Here is a 24928-nt window from a genome sequence, read left to right on the forward strand (position 1 = left end):
TTGGCTATAATGTATGCCCGTGAACTGGGCAATACTTAAGTGGTTTTCAGATGGCAAAATAGAGATTAAAAGCGTTGCTCACTTGAAAATGACCCTTTTTGGTGCTCCACAAAATAGAACCTTATAAATTTAGCACTAAATGTCTTTCTAAGAGGTGAGGCATCCTGTGGAGTCATGCTTTAACAGTTTGATCATTAACCTAGCTTGAGCCTTTAAAAAAATTTTCGTTATAAATTGTAAAACATAAGAAAAGGTTCAAAACTTATAAACCACGATTTTCCTTTGATATCGAAGATCACAAATAATACCAACATCTCATTTTCATGGACAGCCAAAAAAAAAAAAAAAAAAATCCAAACATGACAAAAATATCCAGAAGGATTATGTTACCTTTGCAGCTATTATTCTAGGAGAATAAATGCTCAGAGTATTGGTTAGGGACATCTGTTCTTTTAGACATGTTGGTCAACTTTTCTCTGGACTCCATATGATATTTGCTAGTTTGAGGAATAAAAATATGAACTACTATTCTAATGCAGTCATACTCAAACATATTTCAAAGGAGTTCAATATTTTATATCAAATATATATCTGTGTCTGACTACCTAGACTGGGCAGAAATGGAGTCAAGCATTTTTGGGCAAAATCTGGGGTAGCAGCTCAACACTGCCCTATGTGAGGTTTCCCTGTTTCTTTCCAAATAGCAGTCCTGGTAGTGCCTACGGCAGATGAAAACACAAAGACCCGAGGCACCATGCTTCTCTCTCTAGATCTGGATAGCCCACCCACTTATATATGTCATTAACTTCCAGGTCTTGAAGGCTCCTATAGTTCATAACATTTAAGACTTTATAGGCTCGCCAAAAATTTTTTAAAAGGTAAATTTTTAAAAAGGATGTTAACTATATAGTGATAAAGGTGATATTATTACATTATTATGTAATGTTATTATTATGATATGATTTAATGATAGGCTGTTTTTTTTCTATTTTTCTATTACTTCCACATTTTCCACATGGAATATGATTTATTGTTATAATCAGAGAAAAAACACACATGGGCACAAACAGTGAGTAAAAGTCAGTCTTTACAAATGTCTAAATTTTGTCTTCAGTCTACCCAGTGTGGCTCTGGCATGTGCTCCTGCCTTCATGGACCTTGGCCAGCTGTTGAATGACCCATCCCCTCCCCCATAACCTCCAGCTCCAGCTCCTGCCATCCTTCTGATTGCCCCTTGCTTTTCAGTACAAATCCCTGATCTGACTCACCAGGTTCTTTAGGATGTGTTGTGTTACCAACCCCATGTCAACAGTTCCAGAAAAGCTCAGTGCTAACCTTATACTCATTTCCTTCTTTGAAGGGAAGCCAAGATAAGGGGTGCTTAGGCATGGGTAGTTCTCTATTTCTTGCTAACTCCCATCGGTAGCAGAAAAGAAACATGGTTTAGTTCTGTAGAGCGGGTAGTGGCTCAGAATGTTTACTTTTTAATGATGGTTATCAATTTCTAACACTGGATGGCTGGGAATTTACATCCATGTAAGGCTCAGAAAATGCTTGTATGCGTTTTATGTGAACTATATTTCAATGAAGCTGAAAGAAAAACAATAAAAAGACCTTATTACTCAAACCGTGGGCTGAGGACCAGCCCCATTACATCGGTCCCACCTGTTTCTCCAGAAAACAGCTCCCATAATCTAGCCTACAAGTTATCATGATCTTTTGGATCCAGATGGTGACTTCACTCGATCCTCAAAGTGTTCAACCATCCGCTGTGCTGTAATTTTATGATTTCATGTGTTTTACCTATTACTTTATAGAGAACCAGAAGTATCAATATCAGATTTCTCAACTTTTGCCCCTCAAGAGGAGACCCTGAACCAGCACAGTGATTTCACCTGGGGGCTTGACAGAAATGCAGAATCTCAGGTCCCAGGCAAAGTCTACTGAATCATCATCTACATTTTTGAAAAGGATCCAGGCAATGAAAATGCACTGCTTTCAGTGCGAGAGCATTGATACTCATACTCGTTTACAAGCAGACACACGTGGGGCTAATAATTCACAAATGTGAGTAAACTGAGTGGAGAGAACTGTATAGTTTAGAAGAAGACCAAGCCAGGCATACTGGTTAGGCCTCCTCACTAACCTATTGATTATTACGACTTTACATTGGGAGTCACCTTCTGTGATATTGTGATTTATAATAAGAAATGTATATTTGGTTTTTGTCTGCATTACTGGCATGGAGCTCTAAAACCCCTGGAATTTCCTAAGTGCTGAGAGCGATAAAGGTGTCTTTTGTTATGTTAATAAGACGATTTCAGGAAAGCCCCTAGATTACCTAAGGATTGGGCTGGTCGCCAGAGCAACCAACCTTGTGATAGAGGGTTGGAACTTTCAGTACCCCCCCACCCCCACCTCTGGGGAAGAGAGAGAAGCAGGAGGTTAAATCATTTGTCAATGGCCAATGAGTTGCTCAACCATTTCTGTGTAATAAGGTCTCCATAAAAACCCAAAAGGACGGGGTTCAGAGAGCTTCAAGGTTGATGTGCATATGAAGGTGCTGGGAGAAGGCACGCCCGGAGAGGGCTTGGAAGCTCTGTGCCCTTGTGCTATGCATCTCTTCTATCAGGCTGTTTCTGAGTTATATCCCTTTATAATAAAACGGTAATGTAGTTAGTAAGTGGGTTTTTTGAATCCTGTGAGCCGCTCTAGAAATTTTTTTAAAGACTTTTATTAATAGGTACTTGCCCTTTGACTTCAAAAAAAAAAATAAAATTGCAAAGTTTTATTACAAATTTAAAATACTCTCAAAAATCTCACCTTGACCAGAAATGAAACAACTTAAAAACCTTTAAAGGTGTATTGAGAAAAAACAGGCTTTAAAAAAACAAAACAAAACACCCACATTTGACATTACCAAAAAGAGAGGTCTTTAGGTAAAAATAACAAAACTGCATGCTGCATAGATAATGCAGGTAGTTCTATTCATCTGGTCAATGGGCAAAAAGCAAACACTTATGGTCTTGAGCTCCAATCTTTTGTTCCTCTCTTATTGCTGGAATTTCATATTCATTTCTTCATACTGGATGACTAAACCAGACGGTGGGAGAGAAGGTAAGCCCTCATTTACTCAGTCCCACCCTGCTCAGCTGGGATGAATTCTCAGCTGGGGGATTGGCTGCTTTCAATTACTATCTGCGTTAGTTATTGAAGTTGCGGAGGCACGGACGTGGAGGTGGCTGCTGACCTTGGGTCTCATTCCTTGATTTTTCTTCCTCTGTGCACTTTGGTCCTCTCTAGGCTGTGTTTCGTGGAGGAGGACCCCTGCGGAATCGTGGTCTGTACTCCACTAGGTATTCTGACTTCCTGGTCTACCATGTTCTCCTGCACTGTGGTTGTCCGCTCCCTCCATCACCTCTCCCTGCACTGGAGGGTTGGAAGACTGGTTCACACCCCTTGGGTCTCTACCCTAGTAAGGTGAGAACCTCGCTTATGGGAGGACGATGCTGCTGGGCTTCAACTTCAGGAGCATTCTCCCAGACCTCCTTCTTTTTCCACTTGCACTATTCTAGTAATTCTGCTGGGAAATGCGTGGAGGACCCCTGCCACGTGGAGAGTGTCTATAATTGTTACAGTCTGCTGCATATTTTCTGCCTTGCACTGGAGCTCCACCTGGGCCTGACATACTTGCTGCCTCCACACCCTTTCCTCCATCAACAACATCAAACTCCACAATCTCTCCATTTCCTACGCTGTGAAGGTACTTCCTGGGGTTCTTCTTCTTGGCAGTCTGGTATACAAATACATCTTCCTTCATGTCATTTCTGCTGATGAAACCATAGGTTTCTTACACTGAACCAACCATTTTACCGTTCCCCAAACTTTCTGTGCAATGACTTTGTTGTCCCCGCTGGCAGGCAGCCCCCATGTGAGGCCACCTGCCCTGCTGCGGGTCAAGTGGGGCTGCACGGCTGCTCCGAGTTGTGGGTTTGGTGACTGGGGGGCGGACTGCCGCAGCTGCCCCTCCTGCCAGGTGGGATGGTACCTTGGCTTGTGGCGGCAGTGGGCCTGTGCAGGGCCCTCTGGGGTCCGCTCTCCGCTCCTACTACCCACGGAGCTTGCGCTCTAGCAAATTAATTAAACCTGAGGAAGAGGTTGTGGGAACTTCTAATTTAGAGACAATCAGAAGTACAAGGAACAGCCTCGGCTCGTCACTGGGGGCTGGAGTCTGAAGGGGTGTGTTGGAGCAGGGGTGGGGGTGGGGCGAGGTGGCCCACACTCCTAGGACTGATCCCTCAACCTGTGGAATCTGATGCTATCTGCGGGTAAATAATGTCAGAATTGAATTGAACTCTCAGACACCCTACTGGTGTCCAAGTACTGCTTGATATTGTGTAGGAAGCTTTCACACTTACTTTGGAATTTGGTCCAGGAACCCAAATAAGACCTTCTTTTTTTTCTTTTTTTTTTTTTTTAGATTTTATTTATCCATTTGACAGAGAAAGAGCACAAGCGGGAGGGGGGAGGGGGCAGCAGACAGAGGGAGAGGGAGAAGCAGGCTCCCCCACGATCAGGGAGCCTGATGCGGGGCCCAATTTGGGGCCATCCCAGGACCCTGGGATCATGACCCCAGCCCAAGGCAGACGCTTAACGAACTGAGCCTTCAATTTTCTCATTCAGCACCTATTACACAGTTCCCCTTATTACCTTCAGCTCCTGAGATTTTCACACCTGATCAGTATAGATCTGCTCTGCTAAAATCAAAACAGCATCTTCTAGATAAATTTTAACCTTCCAAATTTAAATGTTCAGGAACAAAATTACCTCCCAAAACAAAAACCCAAGTGAGTTGCTAACATAGTATATTAGTTACTTACTCAAACCTGGGATAATTGTATGCACAAAAAAATTCTATGCACAAAAACCATTAGCACTAAAAATAATTATGTCTAAATTCCATAAGATCTTAATATAATTCAATCCTTCCAATATGCCCAATTTTTTTTTTCTAATACGCCCAAGTTTTAGTACGAAGAAGGAAGTCACTGGAAAGTCATACTCATAACATAATCCTTCTACAGAATTCATTTTAATTAAAAATCAGGAGGTCCCGAGTTTTCCTTTAAGGCTCTACACTAAAAAATTCCATTGATCATGCTTTCCATAATGAAAGATTCAACTATAAACCTGAAGAAAAATGGAATAGATGAATCAAAATATTCTTTCATTTTAGTTAATATAATCTGTTATCTGCTGGGGGGGTTCATAATCATGTCACTGAAAGTGGAAACTATACAGAAAAAAATTGATAGGTTTGATTAAACTTTTATTTAAAACTTCTATATATTTTTAATATACATAATCCAAAGCATATTTATCCTAAATACATAGTTTTTATGGTTTTTAAATGTTTTATTTATTTTTAATTTTTATAAACATAACTTTTGAAAATGGATACTAAGATTAATGTCAATAGAAAATAAGTGTAAATGACATAATTAGAAATTTTACAACAGACAAAAATGGCCATAGGGGCGCCTGGGTGGCACAGCGGTTAAGCATCTGCCTTCGGCTCAGGGCGTGATCCCGGCATTATGGGATCGAGCCCCACATCAGGCTCCTCCGCTATGAGTCTGCTTCTTCCTCTCCCACTCCCCCTGCTCGTGTTCCCTCTCTCGCTGGCTGTCTCTATCTCTGTCGAATAAATAAATAAAATCTTTAAAAAAAAAAAAAAAAGAAAGAAAAAAATTGCCATAAAACAAAAAAATTATCATTTTAGTAATCAAAAATGCAAAGAAAAAGAATAATAAAATATTGCCAGTCTATTTAACTTACATAAACTGTTAACTATATTAGACAGTGCTTGCAAGACTGAGAAATAATAACTCCAATGCATTGCTGGTGGAAAGGTAAAAGTTCAAAATCTTTCTGAGGAACAGCTGGGGAACATGCAACAAAAGCCTGAAATATTTGCATACTGTAAATCCAACCTTTCAAATTTACCCTTAGAAAATAATCTGATCTGTGCAATGATGTTCAGCGATCTCTTCTAAAAAACTGTTAACAACCTAAATGCCCAGTAGGAGACATTGGTCAAATAAGCCATGGTATATCGACACACTGTCGATATTATACAAAGTTTGAATATTTGTAGAAGAAGAAAATATAATAACATGGGAAGAAATAAAAAATATATTAAATGGAAAAAAGTTAAAAGCAACGTATGTACTATGATTCCTTTTAGAAAAAATATATATCAACTACATATAACATTTATGTATGAGTGGATGGAGCTAAATTGATGAAAAGTTAGATATAAAGGTAGATATATGAATGGATAAATCAACAGATCAATTAATGGATAGATAGGGGTATCAAAGATCACAAAGACTAGAAGAATATTCACCAAAATATCAACAATTTTGGTTAATTCTGAGTGGTGTGTTAATGGGTGCATAATCTTGTTTCCAGTTAAGCTGAACTTTTTTTACTATGTTAAAATTTCTTCTTTTATGACTCATCTAGAACCAGTTCTTGGTCCTTTTTCCTATTAGATTTTTAGCATTTTATGTAATAACTTACATGAGTTTGTAGGGGAAAAAACAATATTCCCTTCTACCCTTCTAGGTTCTAGGTTCTTTGGTATATTGAATAGTTAAATAAAGACATATTAATAGGAGAAAAAGAAACAAAATTACCTATGTACAGAAGTCCTATAAAGATAAGACTCTAGGGGCACCCGGGTAGCTCAGTTGCTTAACCATCTGCTTTTGGCTCAGGTCATGATCCTAGAGTCCTGGAATCCAGCCCCACATTGGGGCTTCCTGCTCAGCGGGGAGCCTGCTTCTACCTCTGCTCCCCTCAACTCGTGCTCTCTCTCTCTTTCTCTCTCATAAATAAATAAATAATAAATAAATAAATTTTAATTAAAAAAAAGAGATAAGACTCTAGAGGCAGTCAGGTAATTGAGATTTATATAACATCCTGGACTAAGGAAAGGGGTAGGGATCTGGGAGAAAGGCCTTGCACAGAAAGATGAGAGGGGAGGTTTGGAAAACAAAGGTTACCCTGTTGTGTAGAGAAGTTTCTTAGGTAGAAAAGTATCTCTGTAATAGCTCTCTTCCTCATACAGCCCTCCTTTCAGTGTAAGCTTAGGTAGTCGATGGGGAGGTAAAGAGCTTTTCCTGCATCTGCTGGGTTTTGATTGCCTTAGCTTAAAACAATCCTCATTCCAAAGTGGCATATTTTGAGTTGGCAAAATCTGCTCCCCTTCAAGTTCTTTGGCCATAAAGATGAAAAGCATCTGAAATAGTTGCTGCTGATAGTTTTGTGGTTTTTTTTAATGTTACTTTTTTTTTTTTTACCAGGTATTCATTTCTGTCATTCAAAAATTAATTTTTCATGTAGTCAAACCTATGGATTTTTCCCTTGTGATTTTTAAAATTATTTATAATGCCTAAAACTATTCATCATTACTAAGTCAGCCAGCCGACTCTATTTTTTATAGTTTCTAGAGATCTCATATTTTATTTTACATTTATCTCTTTAACTCATATGGAATTTATATTGATACACGATATGAGGTGAGACTAGATCTAATTTATTATTTCCCACAAGTGTTAAGCAATTGTCCCTGAGTCACTTCTTAATAGTCCAACCCCATTCATTTATGATACCAACACAATGAAGTTTTACATATTTGAATTTATCTTGATTTTTCCTTCTTTTCCATTGTTTTGTCAAAATGACACTGTCTTGAGTATTGTAGCTTTATAACTTATAAGACAATTGTATTGGCTATTCGCCTCTGTTCATACTGAGAGATAAACATTAGATTCACTATGGCAAATTTAAAAAAGAAAAACTTACTGTGGTTTTATTAGGTAATATCAGTTCTATGAATTATTATGAAAAGAACAGACAACCTTTAATATACTTCATCTTCAGTTGATAAAATTGTCTCTTAGGTCTCAGCAAACTTTTACCATTTTCATTATATAGCTCCCACATGTTTTTTCTTACTAATGATATATCAAGATATTTTGCATTTTCATTGTATCTTAAATGGGACTTTTTGATATATAGTTTTCTAACTTGTTAGAAAGCATGAAAGCAGTTGACTCAAAAAATTATTCTAAAAAACTTACTTTGAAATCAGTTCTGACACACATAAGCAATAAACCAGCTATAGACTTTTCACAGGGACAATGATGAAGTAATCCAGAGTATAACATAGCAAATAAATAATCAAAAGTATGGCATGACAAATATCTGTACTTAGTAAAAGAAGTAAATAAAGATTCTCTCACAGATTCCCTTTCCTTAAGGGATAATTTCAAAACAAAATTCAAAATTAATCTTATCAAAAATCATCAGACAACATCCATATTAAAATTTCCACCCAAAGATTTAGATTTAAATTTGAATGATGCCACAGTGTTCCAGTTTACAAGAATCACATTTAAAAAGAACAGTGTATTGAAATAGTTAATTTTCTGGATCACACACTATTAAGAATTCTCCTGGCCAGGCAATGGGGTTGGAGTTAGAGAGAAAGCAGGAATGCCCCCCTTCTGTGTAGCATGAATGACAGCAATAGCTCCTAAGGGGAGAGCTTAATTCCCTTGGATTCAACCCTACTATACAACAGATCAAGGGGTTCCTGTGATGCAAATTGCCAGGGAGGATTTAGGCTGGACTAAGAAGATATTCATTATGGAAGAGTAAGATTCAAGAATTCTTTAGGGATTTGGACACAAGCAAATACTCAGAATTACCCCTGGTTGCTGGGATTTTGACATCAGAAAAATCCACATGGTACATGTTCCTTAGAAAACACAGTCTGACTTTCTAGAAAACAAAAATTAAATCCAGTGTAAAGATATGTGCATTTGGTCATTTGTTAGACATACCTAATGACGATCTAAGAACAGGTACTAGGAATGATCTCAATCAGCCCCAAATTAAAATACAAATGTTCTGAAGGAATAACTGAATCTCGGTTTTGAAGAAGTGTTTCAGTCCGTATTTAAACCAGCTAGTTCACCCACAAAACCCAGATGTTTGTAGAACATGGAATATTGAGTAATTAAAAAATGACAGCTAAATTTTCATACCAAATCACTTCTAAAAGAAAATCTTTGTAAAGTGTGTTCCTTTACCTTCAGTCTCACTAACTGTAGAATACAAAGCATAATTCTATTGTTACTACAATGAATCCTATGAAATCATAACTTGAATTGCTTCTGATATTGTTTTATCAATTTTTTTCTTTCAAATATCAAAAAAGATTCCAGTCCCTCATGCTTTAATAGTATTTCTAAGGAAAAGTTTAACAGTCTGGGTTAATATTATTAACTGAACAGAGAAATAGGGGAAAATGAGATTGATTTGTAAAACTGTTGATAAAAGATAACCAAAGGTATCCACAATTCTCTAGCTTCATTATTCACTCTATTACCAGCAAACACCCTCAATGTCTTTAGCTACTAAAATAATACCAGATTTAAAATCAAAGATACAAAATGTGTATTTTTATGAGAAAATGTGACATGGAAAAATACCTCCCATTCAACAGGAAGCCCTTCAGTGAACTGAGAGTGAATTTTCCAAGAAGTTGGATTAATTCATGATTTCAGTAGCAACTATATTTCACTTTATGGCATCATATTGTTTACTTATGATCTGACAAAACTGAGAAATTTGTATAGAAATCCTGTCTTCAAACACAGAACTCAATAAAATAACTCACTCATGAGAGAATGAGTATACTTTAACCAAGGTTTAGCAATCATCTTACAACCATTTTCTGAAATAAGGGTTCACTCCTAGGCATGGCTCTTTGCGAAAAGAGAATTTATAGCTATGCAACTCATTAACATTCAATTTTGATTGCTATATAAACCTTTGAGTGAAAAAAAATCTTACTTAGCCAAGTAATAATCCTGAACTAGTAACTGAGCTGTAGGGAGAAAAATCAGAGTTCCAGCCCATATTGAAATGAAACACTCTTAGATGGAAAAGAATAGGGTGATAGAGATGATGATGATTCTCATTTACACTGGATTTTTAAAGAAAGATTTTCACAAAGTGACCATGTGTCTTTTTAACATCCAGGGAACAAAGCTAGAGATCTGAGAACAGTTACTGTTATTAAAAAAAAAAAAAAAAAAAAAAAAAAAAAGGTTAAAAAATCACCAATTCTGACAAATGTTAGTAGGTACTGGATTAAATAAAAGTGGTTTCTTTAATGGGCAATGGTACACTGTTCCCTAAGCTGTCTAATGAGGCAAAGAATAAAAACAGAGCCATTTTAGGAAATGGCAGGGCTGAATTGTATGGTGATCCTTCAGTTGTTGAAGATGTGTGAAACTTTATTGAGAAATCTAGTTATTGAGAAATCAGTTTGCTAGTATTTTTAAATATGCAATCCTATTTGTAATTTCTGTGATACTAAATAGACACCAATAAAACCCAGAATCTTAAGTCTGATACAATCTTCTTCAAATATTATATTCCTAGTTCTTAAAAAATAAAGGCAAAACTCGACTATTTAACATGCTCACTCAAGACTCTGGTCTACTTATATGTATATTTGGGTTTTAGTTCCCTTACCTTATCAAGCACTAAAAGAAAGCAAGAAATAAAAACATATTTAGAGCCTTCAAAAGAACAACGTTATAAAGAATATAACAAGTGAAAAAAAAAAAAGCAGAATGCAATCGAGTGGATGTAGTAATAATAATAAAGTTGGTAAAAGAAAGTAAATTATTGCAATTGAAAAAATATTGAAAAGAAATACAGACTCACTATAATGGCTAAAATTAAAAAGACTAACAACACCAAGTGTTGGTGATGATGGGGCACAATTGGAACTCTAGTACATCTCTGTGGAAATGCAAAATAGTTCATCCACTCTGGAAAACATTGTAATATTTTTTTATAGAATTCAACATATGTGTACCACATGATTCAGCAATCCCACTCCTAGATATTTACCCAAAAGAAGTTAAAACTTAGGTTCACACACACAAAAAAACTGCATGCAAATGTTTCCAGCATCTTTCTTCATCATCACCCAAACTGGAAAGAACGAAAAAGGTCATCAAATGGTAAATGGATAAACAAATTGTGGAGTATCAATACAGTAGAATACACTCAGCACTAACGCGGAAAAATCTAATTCATGCAACAACATGGAAGAAATGTAAAAGCATTACGCTAAGTGAAAGAAGCTAGACACAAAAGAGCACGCAGTATGATTTCACTGATACAAAATTCTGAAAAAGATAAAACTATAGCAAAAGAAAGAAGATCAGAGGTTGCTGGGGTTCAGGGAGTGAGTGTAGGAAACTGACTTCAAAAGGGTAGGAGAGACAGTTTTGCAGTGATGAAAATGTCAACATGGCGATTGTGGTGCTAGTTACACAGTATATACATTTGTCAAAACTCATTGAAACATAATAACATAAGTTTTACTGTATGTATAGAAACCTAAATAAAGCTGATTTTCAAAAGGAATGCAAAAAAATAGAAATTTTGTGTGTAAAATTTCTAATCTGCATCTGCCTTAGAAAGAGAATAACTGATGAAACACTTAATGAAAAACCAAGCATGTGAGGTCATAACAGATCTCATAACTATTAATAAATCACATCAATAAGCCTATACAGTATTTTGGATGAATGGCTAAACAACACTGACCTGGCTCTATAATGGAGATACTGTTATTAAGAGTTGCAAAGAATGGGGTCTTAGTGCTGTGTAATGGAAAATGCTATTTCACCTTGAATCCAGCTCAGGAAGTTACTTTTATTGTTTCTCTACTACAGAAGGCAAATTGCAAACTTCATCACGGTAAGATGGAAGAAAACACTGATAGAGCAAGAGAAAATGAATATAGGACAAAACACTCAAGCTAGACAGAGAGAAAGAGCTAGAGTCAAGGAAGAGAAATCATTATTTGGATTAGTGCCCTTTACATTGTGGAGTTTATAGAGAGAAGCACATATGTGTGGAAATCCATTAAAAAGAAAAGCTATATGCAATTAATTTTAATTAAACAAATGAAAAGAGCAAAAATGAAAAACTATGTGAAAAGAAATCACAATAAAGACTGTTAAAATAAGAAGCAACTTCTTAACACAAACCAGCAAGGAACAAGAGTGATGTGGAACATGTAAGCCGACTGATTAAACTGATATAAAGATATATCAGCTTTACAACATTTATTCTTTTTCTATGGATATACTTACACAAATGTGTAATAAAATGCATGTAGTTCTCATTTAAGCATGTGTGCTCAACTATTCTCAAGCAATTCTTTTGTCACCAAATGTAGATTACTGGACTGCATAGACTATGTTATGGTGAAGAGTAGGAAAATCATTAAAAAATTCTAAACTTAAAGCAATAATATGGATCAGATAAGTATTACAGAAGTTGAGGGATAAGAAAAAATCTGATCAGAAGATTTTAGAATTAAAAATTAAAAAATAAATATCCATATATACATGGGTATGTGCACCTGTCTGCCAGTGGGTGTATAATGTCCTCTCTCCTTGAGTTACAAAAGTTTGTAACAAAGTTCTGAAAGAGTAGATAAGTCAAATGTGCAGAGCCACTAATTCTGTATACTTCCCATGTCACTAGTTTTTAATATCTTATAACTTATAAAATGACTTGTTAAATAGATTATTAGTACATTAGACTGATAGTCTGTAAGAAGTTAGTTCTCAATGAATGACATCAATATGGCTCATATGAAGTTCAAAATACAAATTAGGTAAAATATTAACACTGTAAAAAATGATTAGCTAGTAGAATGGAAAAGACACATGGATTCAAAGGAATATAACTGAAGGAGCTAATAATGAAAAGTTGGAGTAGAAAATGCATCTATACAATACAAAGGAAAATACTTAGCAAATTTCTATTCCTACCAAATCAGAAATGTTGAATGAATGAAGGGAAATCCTTAAAAACAAGAAAATAAAGCTTAAGATCATCTGTTCTATGAAGACATGATAAAGTTTTCATCATTCAAAAGGTATGCAAGACACAACATCTTCATCTTAGTTAAACAGGTAAAGCACACATTTAAGTTATTTATTAGAATAAAGCCCAGTTCTAGTTGCATCTAGATGAAGAGACAGTAGTACAATTTTATGATATGGATTTAAAACACAGATTTTTCTGTGAACTGAAGGTCGTTGCTAATATGAATAAAATACTGAACCAAGCACCTCAGGCCTGGGGAGATATACAATCCAAATGTGGCTGAAAAGTAGATGTAGACTTTATGGAATTTATGTTCTACCCAATGAAAAAATTCAATGGCGGACATGTAAATAAACAGGTTCAAGTGCTGACAAATAGCTCATATTAAGAAACCATTACTTAATTTTCAAGAGAATGATCATTAGCAGAATAGAATATTGTACTTCCAAAGGGGGGAAAAATGGATGGAAGGCCCATCAAAGGAGCTTTCAATCCCAAACAATCTAATGGAGAAGAACCATAGACAACATAAGAACATGTCATTTCATCAACTCTGCATGCAAGCCCATGACGTTGCTCCAGGCTGGGGATTAAGTGAAAAATTATCTGCATCCAAACCAACGTGTTTCTCATCACATCCATTTTGGATGTGACGACTCATGGCTCCTTCCAAATTTTTCTCCATCATTTTCACTTCTACATCTAGGGTTCCTCCAAGCAAAGTATTTCCCAAGCCACAAAGTACACACTACAGGATAAGCATCTGTTTTCTTCCCTTTACCAACAGCAGCAAGACTCATTCCTTCTCTCTCGCATTTTCAGAGTAGATGCTCTCCATATAAAGCACCATTCAGTTTTACAGTATTGTCCAAAGGATTGACGGTATTGTTTCATAATAGCATCCACCTCTCCTCCTAGTTCTTACAGAATTTAGAGGACAAAATAATAGGAAGAAATTACAAAATGCTTTGCTCCTGGCACATTGCAAATTTAATTCCTACACCTATGCATCCCCAACTTCTTCTACTCACATGCATTTGTTCTACCTCGACACTCATCATCAATCTTGCAAATGCAACAGCGGGCACACTCGGCCTTCTTCTAAAAGCAACAAGGAGACTGCCCTTTTTCAAAATTATTCTGTACTGTTCTGTGGCCACAGTAGCACTTTTCACAGTTGGGATTATTCTCCACATTGTTGTATCCAGTCAAAGCCACTCAAGAATTCCTATGGTCCCAGCAGCACTAAAAATACATAACAGCCTCCTTACAATAATGGCTGTGAATCACAGCATTCCTCGGCTGACATAAGTAGTTAAAATAGTAGGAAAAAAAAAAGTTAAATAAAACTTTTTAAAAAGTTCAAGTAAAAAAAAAAATGAAAAGGGGGTTGAAAAGGACTCCCCTACCGTCTAACAATATTAAAGTCTGTCTCAAATTTACAAACGTCCTCAGCAACATCAAATGCCGCAGCTTCAAACACACGCGCCAGCTTCAAGCCCGACAGCTTCAAATGCCGCAGCTTCAAACACGCGCGGCAGCTTCAAACGCGCCAGCTTCAAACAGCCTTGGGGCAGCCATCTTGCACACGCTCCAAGGAGCACAACCTCAGGGCCCTTAGGCGGCCACCCCATCCCAGAGGCCACACAGAGGCTTTGTTGGGGGAAAAATGGGAAGAAGAAAAAAAAGAGGAAGAAGAAGAAATATAATTTGCAGACGTTAAATTAGCCCATAGAGGGAGCTCACATAGCCCCATAATTTCACAGTAATTGGAATCTCCTGTAATTTAAAATGTAGCCCCATCATTTGTCAGAGAGAGCCTCCAGGGGTCAAAGAGTGCATGTCTTACTTCATACCGATCTCTGCATGCCTATAAAATGCAATTCCATTTAGACCCCCCTTGACCGTGTGTTTTGTTATCGCAACAAAAAGATGATGATTCTTGGATACATGTTCTCCAAAACCAGCCCAGAAATTAAAGTGACTCGTCTATGTGTGCTGTTAGGGTGAATCCAACTGAATAAAGACCATAATAAGAATAAAGTTCCAACAATTAGAATTGTCATGGCAATAACCTAAATGTCCCCCATTCACGGTGTTCAGTTTAGAAAGCTACGTGCTCTCTTTCAACCTTGACTAGAGATACTCTTGTGGCTATCCATTTCTCTCACTGTCTAGAATCCTTAAACCAGCCATGCTGCAATGTGCCTTCAGACAAAAGAATAAAACCGGAAAACGAAAGGATATAATGGCAGAGAGCCTTTTCAATAAAACATGAGAGAAACAAAATTCCAAAATTCTGTGGAAAGAAATATTGAGGAGAAAATACACTCAAAAATAAAGCATCTAAATGTGCAGTTGAAAGTGGAAATGTATTACCTGCTCTTGTGAAACAAATTTTGAAAGGAAACAAGTTTACATTATGTAACTCTTAAATATTTAGAAACTTTACATTTATGTACAGCTGAAATGGTTTCTAAAAACATTTAACCTTTGAAGTGGTTCCTATCTTAAAAGTAAACACAAACCAAGAATGTAAAGAAAGCACAAAATGTAGAGCTTAATCAAGAATGTAACATATGTGGATTGTATTCTATTTGGGATAATCTATTAGGTTTTAAGAAAACATATCTACTTCATTTAAATTAACTAGCAGGCTTGTATGTCATTACTGCTTCTCTGTGATATACCTGTTGGTTTGGGCTATTATGATTACATTTCCTGCACCCTGTTGCTTAAAAATATATCATTCATAAAATTTGAGGGTTTAAGTGATGTTTAATATTACAGATACTACATCAATAACTGTAAAGGGCAAACTATACATAGGTGAGGAATCATTTGCCTGAAGACGTGGGGCAGAGCTCAATTTCAAATTCTAATAATCACATCTAGCCAAGATTCCATGTTAGGAATAAAAAGTATCTGGATTTTGTCTGAATTTGCCCAACTACTCTGGAATCTTTTCACTGCTTTATGTATTTCCTATCATAGAAATGCCTCACTTTTCTGATATGTCTGATAGCCAGGTCCCTGATTGCCTGACTTCCATCTCTCATTTCAGACTCAATGAGGAAAACTTAAAAACCTTGTAGATGTGATTTATCAATAACAATGCTACACAAACTCAGGTTTTCTTGAGAGCAAGATAAACTCAGGGATGCTCACCCTTGTTTGGCAAGCTTTGGGGCTGCCAGGAATTCCACAATGAACAGGATGGGCAAGGGGAGACTCAAATGAGAACGCTTAAGGTTGAAGATCTCGAAAAGTAATGGCTATACTTGCCATGGAACTACAAAGACTTGTCAACTGCACATCTGTTAAGTTCATGAAAGCTAGCTGACAACTTTATCACATATAAAAATCTATGTTCAAGTAGTTAAGGCTACTACGCATTATAGAAGATAATAATCAATGAATTATCTTAACGTTACCAATGATCATGAGCAGGAACAAAGGAAATAATGCCCGCTTGTTACAAAAGATAGCTGGACAGTTTCTGTCACTTGGAAATGAGAAAGTTAGCAATCAAGGGTCTCTTCCAAAAAAAAAAAAACAAAAACAAAAAACAACAACGAAGAAGAAAAAGTGAGTGTAGCCTCTTCATTTCTAATGTCTCATATTAGAAGAGTCACACTCCATTATAAGCCTGAATACCACCTGACACATTCTCTAAAACTAAACATGTTATGTGGGGAGCAGGATAAATGAGCATATTAAAATATGGTAGTTCCCCTTCTTACTCGCCTATAACATCGATAAGGGATACAATCAAATTGTAACAATGAAAAAAGGCAGCACTTAGGTTTCACCTGGAACTCTGGTAGAAGACACACATCCTGTACATGGCTGCTGACTGTATACCCCAACAGAATAAATAAGACATTTCTGATATTTCTATAAATCAGCATAGAAAATTAAAAATAAGACTACAATTACCTGGAATGCTTTCAGGTTTACATGATTTTCTACATTTTTAAAATTAACTGAATGTTAAGCAGGAACACTTTTTGATGGTTTAATTTCCTTGTTTTAAAATCTTTTTCAAAATATGACTGTCCCTATTACCTACAGAATTTCTGAACACAAGTTAATTGAAACTCCTACAGTCTCCTAGGATCATATATATGATTACAATTACACAAAAGTACCTTACATATAGATGAATAGAAGACTGAATGCATCTGATCCATAAAACTTATTTTTTCATGAATCTTTGTGGTTCTTGTTATTTTTTTAAAGTTTAAAAACATTCATGTTATTTGAGAGTTCAGGCTTTTCACGTGTATATGCAAAACACACACTCTCAGAAAGACCGAGAACTTTGTGATACAGTCTCCTACAAGTCATCTGGTCTGATATCTAATCAGCTTTCTGATCTTCCGATTTCTAGAATAGGGAAACTAAAGGTCAAAATTTTTACTATAAAACAGAAAATAAATCCAAAAATTGACTTAGTTATCTGTAAATCTGACCTAAGGAGAGCATACCTTTCTCCAAAGTAAAAATTCAATGACTGATGGTATATGGAAATTAATATAAAGCAAATGTTTAGTCACTGTGAAATTTTTGACAGCATTCCACAGGAATAATTTTTCCTTACTTAAATACATTTAGCTGGCATAGCAAACATTTTCTATACATTGTCTAAATTTGCAGACTTATTTATAGGCAAATAGTGAGAAAATAAACCCAAATTTTTGTGGGATACACCATTAAAATGTATTAATATGGAGAAGTTTCCCTACTCTACCACAGGAAAATCCTGAGAGAAGCTTATGTAGAATTCATTAAGTGAATTATAAAAGACAGTTACGTTTTACGTAATTTCCAAGCTAAATAACACTGAATATACTTCTAGCCAAAATAAGAAGAAACAATAGACTTCAGGCCAAAGAGTAGGGAAAAACATGTTTGATAATGAATGGAATATTTTAACTGGTAGGGGTGGACAGTGCATGAATTAATATTAGGCCAATTTTTTTCTTCAAAATAGTATTAATCCTAACCTTTTAAACCTAATGTGGCCGAATGATTTATCATCTAAAACTGCACCTTTTGAGAGCATTACAGATCTCTAGTAATAATTATTCCAGGCCTGGGCAAACCAGGCTGCATGGTTGCCCAACTTATAGCAGGACAATTTGAAATAGCTGCTCTCTCAAGAGGAGGGGTGGCTGACTCTGGACATATTTTAGAAAATTAGTTATTTGGAGACTACTCTGAAAAATAAGACCTGCAGCCAATTTAATAAGCATAGGTTGTAACAGATTCTTAAGGTAATAGTTTGTGGACGTGAGCTTCTTCAGATCTATAGGAGCTGCTAGGCTCCTTGTGTATCTAAGCATCTTTCAACATCTGTCAACTCCACTATAATAAAGTACAAAAGATAAATGAAAAGTCAAACATCAGGCATAGTATGTGACTTTATAACTTCTTACTCATCAAGCAAGAAAGGATTGTACTGACCTACAGAGACACTTCTTTTTGTGTGTCTGAGTTATCAATGAGACATTTATGTATATAAATGTATACACACCTATATATTTTTAAAATTTACATTTATATTTAATATATTTTATTGTTATATATTTAACATATATATTACTTTAAAATTTTTGTTTTATGTTTTTTTATTTTATTTATTTTAATTCCAGTTAGTTAATATACAGTGTGTATATATATATATATATATAATATTTAAAGCCAACTGATGGGAACGTATTTTGTTATGTTACTCATGAGTTGAAACATGCCTTTTTGGCTTAACCATTTCAGAACATCTGTGAAATGCAAGTACAAAATGGAAATTGCTTAACAAACTATGCAGTAAGATAAGCTACAATTTTGTTTTCCCTTTGTCAAGGGAAAATAAAATAAATTTTCCATTAGTCGCAATGAGAGCTAGAGGGACTGATTATTCAAAATACAGTAGCACCTACATTTCTCCAAATATTCCCCAAGACATAGCATTTGTGCTGAGTATTCAATAATTTTCTCAAGCTGTACACCTGAAAAATATATGTCTCAAGTCTGGTGTTCATAATCTGGTAGACAACCACATGTGTTCATAGCCCATATCTTTGAAACAATTATTCTCTTGGGTATGCAAATGTACTGGGCTTGTAACATGTTTATTCAAAAGAGTAGAAAGAATGTTTCTTATGTGAGCATCTGCAGGTTTCCACTGGAAATCTGCATACAACAATACATTTCCCCATGAATTCATTTTTTAAAATGACAGTTATACATCTTTTTAAGGCCTTAGCAAGAGTTAACACAGCTCAATTTGGTAAAAATTTTTCATCAAGAAAAGCACATGAAACAAACAAAATCAGAGTATGTATGTTAGGACCTATTACCTGCTTTATTGTTTGGATTTTTGCATGCCCTAATAACACAAAAATCCAAACATCTTGGTATTCCTAACCCACTAGCCTTTTCACTGTACCCTAGCCACAAGCTGTCCTACTGCTGATCCTAGCTGTGGCCTCACAATTATTCATTACCAAACTTCTCTCCTATCCCTGAGCATAGATAAATTTAAAACTGTTAAAAATACTTTAAAAAACCTCAAAAATCTATTATGACAGCAAAATACATTAATGTGCATGTATTAAAAATAGATATGTGAAGTACACAACAAAGAAGTAAATATATATAGTATTAAAAAAATAATATACATACATATAAATATACAAACACTAAAGTTTATGAATTGGTGTAATGGATATATAAATAATTAAAATGATATACCCAAATAGTATCGTACCCAACAAAGAATAAAGCAACCTTCTGTTTCAAATACCCAGGAGATATTCATACATATTGACCATGTATTAGTACCATACCAAAGAAGTTTTAATAAGTCTCCAAAAATACTTATCATAAGGCCATATTTTCTTAATACATTAAAAACAAAAATATGTGGAACTTCTATTTCCAATAATAACTTATTTTGTTCAGATCAAACCTCCAATGACAAAAATTAAAATGCTAGATAAAATACTTTAAAATCATTTAAAAGCTGACAAAGTGGAAACAAACTAAAGATACAAATCTAAGAGGGGAGAAGAAGGAAACATGGGGATATAAATTGTACATGTGAGCATTAAGCTGCTCTTACCTTGAAGATGTGTGCCAAATTTGCCAAAACATGGTGTGGGCAGAATGGGGAAAAAGTCAGAGCCAAGAACATACACATAGCAGAGAGTCTGAGAGGAGACTCCTCCAACATTAATTTGGGACACAAAGGGTTTTGTACCTACGTAAAAGTGATCCATAAGCAATACTTTGTACGTACTAGAAAAAAGACTGAGAGAAAAGAAAGAAAAGGTGAAACATGTTTGAAAAGATGTAGTTGCTGGCCAGCCTTCCAGTAGATTTGCTGTCTAGAGATGCCTAAGAGCTGCAAGTTTTCTGTTGGATTAAGAATGCCTTTCATTTATCACGCCCACATGCACTAGTTAGAAGCAAATCTAAATCTTCCCTGGTGGAATGTGCCTTCATCCTGGCCTCAGAAGGTATACATTTTTGAAGACAATTGCAGTACACAGGCAAAAGTAACAAAGCAAAGAAAGAAATGGGGCCTCCACATGATCTAGATTATCAGCCAGAAATGTAATTTCTTCCCAAAACAAAACTGAATCCTCATTGAAAGAAAATATCATTGAGACTCCATAATATCATTCCTAATGTCAAAAATACCATTTAAAAATTGCTAAATGTGTAAAGAAGTAAAAGGAAATGGCTAATAAACAATAATAGTTATAGGAAGCTTATCCAGAGATGATACAGAGATTAAAGTTCACAGAAAGAACTTTAAAATAATTGTGACTAATACGATAAATATAATTGGGAAGGAGGTGGACAAAAATAGATGAAAACAGAGTGTGTTTTAACAGAGAATTACAATCTATAAAAACTGTGCATCCTAGAACTACAAAATACAATATCAGAAATTAAGAACTCTCTAAATGAGTTTAACAGCAGACTATGCACAGCATAAGACAAGATAAGTAAACTAGAAGGCTGGCAAGAAAAAAACCTCTCAATTGAACATTGAAAGAAAAAAAGAAACCATAGCAGAAATGGAAGACGGATTCAGGGCACTGTAAGGATGGACAGGTTTTGCTGTCCCAGATGAACAGGAGAAAATGGGAGGGACAATATTTGAAGAAATAATGGTTAAAAATTAGAATTCCTGGGCGCCTGGGTAGCTCAGTCGTTGAGCATCTGCCTTCGGCTCAGGGAGTGATCCCAGCGTTATGGGATCGAGCCCCACATCAGGGTCCTCTGCTGGAAGCCTGCTTCTTCCTCTCCCACTCCCCCTGCTTGTGTTCCCTCTCTCGCTGCCTCTCTCTCTGTCAAATAAATAGAATTCCTTGATATGATGAAAGACATCAACCCACATATTCAAGAAGCTCAGTGAACCACAGTAGGATAAATAAAAGGAAAACTATACCTGGGAATATTGTAGTCAAGATACTGTAAGCCAAATATAAAGAGAATCTCAAAAGCAATCAGAGCGTGGGGTGAGGGGGAGAGTATTGTTATACAGAGGAAGACAATAAAAATGATAGTCTACTTCTCCACATTGACCTTAAATACAGAGGACAATGAAATGATATTGTCATAGTTTTGGAAAATAAAATGCCTACCTAAAATTCTATACTCAGCAAAAATATCTTAAAAAAAAAACAGGAAATAAAGACATTCTCAGAGAAATGTATTGTCAGTGCACCCATACCATAAGAAAAACAAAAGGAGTTCCTTTTGAGTGAAGGAAAATGGTCCCATATGGAAGAACAGATACAAAGGATTTGAAAAACGTGATTAATGAAGTTGTTCTAATATACGTACATAGAAAATTATATCTTACAACTGCAGAATATGTAATTTTTTAAAGTGCATAAACAATTTTTAGCAACACAGAACATATCCTGGACCATAAAGTTAAGTCTCAACACACACTTCAAAGGATTGAAGTTCTCAAATATGTAATTTCTGTTGACCCCAGAATTAAGTTAGAACCCAATATATAAATGTTTAGAAATAAAGCAACATAATTGTAAATAACCAAAGATCTTTATAGATCCATATTATAAAACCTATAAAGCCATATCTACTGAAACTTAACTAAGAAGAGAAGATTTTAGAAGTCATGTGACTCCTAGAGACATTAAATCAGTAATTAAATACTTATCACCAGAAAAAATTCTAAGTCCAGTTGTTTTTACCTCAGAGTTTAATTAACTATTCAGAAAGAATAACACTAATACTACACAAATTATTTCAAGGAAGAGGGAAAAATGTCACAAATTTTAATCACCGGATTAAAAACATATATATGTATATATCATATATATATATATATATATATATATATATATATATATATATGATACTTACATGAGACAAACCTCAGATTTTTAAAAAATGAAAATTTAAAGGTAACCATACAGCTGTGATATATGATATAAAAAGATATGCCTGTCAATACTAATTAAAATAAAACTGGTGTACTATAAAAGTACCAGAGTAGATTTTAAGACATAAAACATTTATAGAGATATAGGACATTTTACAATGAAAAAAGTCAATTCACCAAGAATTTTTAATAGTTTTAAATGTGTATTCAGCAAACACATTGCTTCCAAATATATAAACCACAAATATCTCAAATAAGAAACAGAAAAATCTGTAGTTATTGTAGGAGACTTTCTCATACTTTTTTGCAGTAGCTGATAGAACTATTAGGAAAAGAATCAGTAGGAATATGGAATACTTGGACAACATGATGATTATCCAAACTAAATGGATATTTATAAAAAAAAAAAAAAAAAAAGTACCAAAGTACTAAATTATTTTTCAAGTACCCATGGAACATTCATCAAAATTGATGGTATGATGACTCATTCAGCTGATGTGAAAAGCTGTTTTATCAAAGTTTAAAACTATATTTTGACTTTGGGAAATTAAGCTAAATTCAATAACAAAAATCAAAATTTAAATATATTTTAGTGAGCCATAATAAATATGCTACATATTAAATTTTGTGGGTAGAAGCTAAAGCTATACTAGATAGGTAAAACTTCACATGCATGCACATATTAGAAAATTCTAAAAACTTCAAAATCAGTTATCGAATTATTTCAAAAGAACATCAAGTAAAACTAGAACACAAAGATAACAAAGCCATAAAAATAAGAGCCGAAATTATAACATATACAGCAAACATACAATTAAGAAAAAAAGTCAGCAAAACTGTGGTGGGCTCAGTAATGGCTCCTAAAGAAAAAATATCCAGGTCCTAATCCAACCTTTGTGTGTTACCTTATATGGCAAAAGGGACTTTGTGACTAAATTAAGGATTTGGGGAATGGCATATTATTTAGATTTATGTAAATAGGCCTTAAATGTAATCACAAATATTTTGTAAGAGGGAGGCAGAAAAATAACTGACTACAGAGACAGAAAGCAATGTGACAACTGGAGCAAGATGCCATGCCTTGGACTGTAAAGATAGAGGAAACGCCACAAGCCAAGGCAAGAAAATCAACTCTAGGAGCTAGAAAGGAAAGGTAATGGGTTATTCCCTACAACCTCTAGAGGGAGCGCAGTTCTGCTGACACCATGATTTCAGCCCAGTAAAACTGATTTTGGACTTAGGGACCTGAGAACTGTAAGACAATACAGTTATGTTGTTGTTTCAAGCCACCAAGTTTGTGGCAATTTGTTACAAAGCAATTAGAAATCAATACAAAAGACAAAATTTTGCTTTTTTGAAAAAAAAAAAATATATATATAATTGTTAAACCTCAAATAAGACTTTTAAAAAATATTGAGAACAAATAAAAAAGAACATTACCATAGATTTTTATAGATAATAATATATGAGATTATGACCAAAATTTGCCACTAAATTTTAAATTTTCAGTGAAATGGAAAACTGTTTGAAAAGAACTTGAAAATGAAGACAAGGAGAAAGAACAAATTTATTACTAAATCTATTAAAGAAACAATAAATTTTTAAAAACCCTTTTTACAGATAAATCTCCAGCTCACATAGCTTTACTGCTGAAGTCTTTCAAACTTATAAAAATTAACACCAATCTTACACCAAGCCTTCCAGAAAAAAGAAAACAGTTTTTGAAACAGCTTAATCTCAATGACAAAACCAGATGAAGCTATTTGAAGAAAGTTAAAATAAAGCCCAGCCATCATGAATATTAATACAATAATTCTAAAGAAAATATTAGCAAATGAAATCTAGCAATATATTAAAAAGAATAATACATCACAGATTGTTTCCATCCCACCCCCAGGAATGCATGATTAGTTAACTTGAAAAATCCACCAGTGCAATTCACCTTATTAATAACATAAAGATGAAGAATCATATTCATATCTCAATAGATACAGAAAATCATTAGCTAAAATTCAAAAAAAATACTATTAAAATGAATACATAAATTGTGTAAGGTCCTAGTCAGTGCAATGAGGGATATAAAAAAAATTGTAATTTGGGGAGGAAAATCATAAAACTACCATTATTCATTAACAACAGGATTATAGTTATGAAAAATCAAAACTAATTTAATAACAATAATCTATTACTCACTCATACATTTTAATAATGATTAATATAACATTATTAGCAATATTAATATCAAATATTACCCATAGTAATAATTATTAATATTGGTTATTATTTATTAAATTAATGATTCAATAAGAGTACTGAATATAGGATCAATATACAGAATTCAGTTTTTTTATGTACCAGTAATGAAAATCAGAAAATAAAAAATTTTAAATATATAAATTAAAATAGCACCAAAATTCATCCAATACATAGAACTCATTCTACAAACATTAATGAGAGTAATTTCTAGAAGGCCTAAAAAATATTTGGGATATAACA

At 34.7% G+C, this 24928-nt stretch overlaps 1 pseudogene; it reads right to left on the reverse strand.

Moving 5' to 3' along the window:
• Positions 1-3203: 3203 nt before the first annotated feature.
• LOC113268392 (Y-box-binding protein 1-like) lies at positions 3204-14198 on the reverse strand (annotated as a pseudogene).
• Positions 14199-24928: the final 10730 nt, after the last annotated feature.

The sequence above is a fragment of the Ursus arctos genome, unplaced genomic scaffold (genome assembly GCF_023065955.2).
Source record: "Ursus arctos isolate Adak ecotype North America unplaced genomic scaffold, UrsArc2.0 scaffold_8, whole genome shotgun sequence".
NCBI classification, from domain to species: domain Eukaryota; kingdom Metazoa; phylum Chordata; class Mammalia; order Carnivora; family Ursidae; genus Ursus; species Ursus arctos.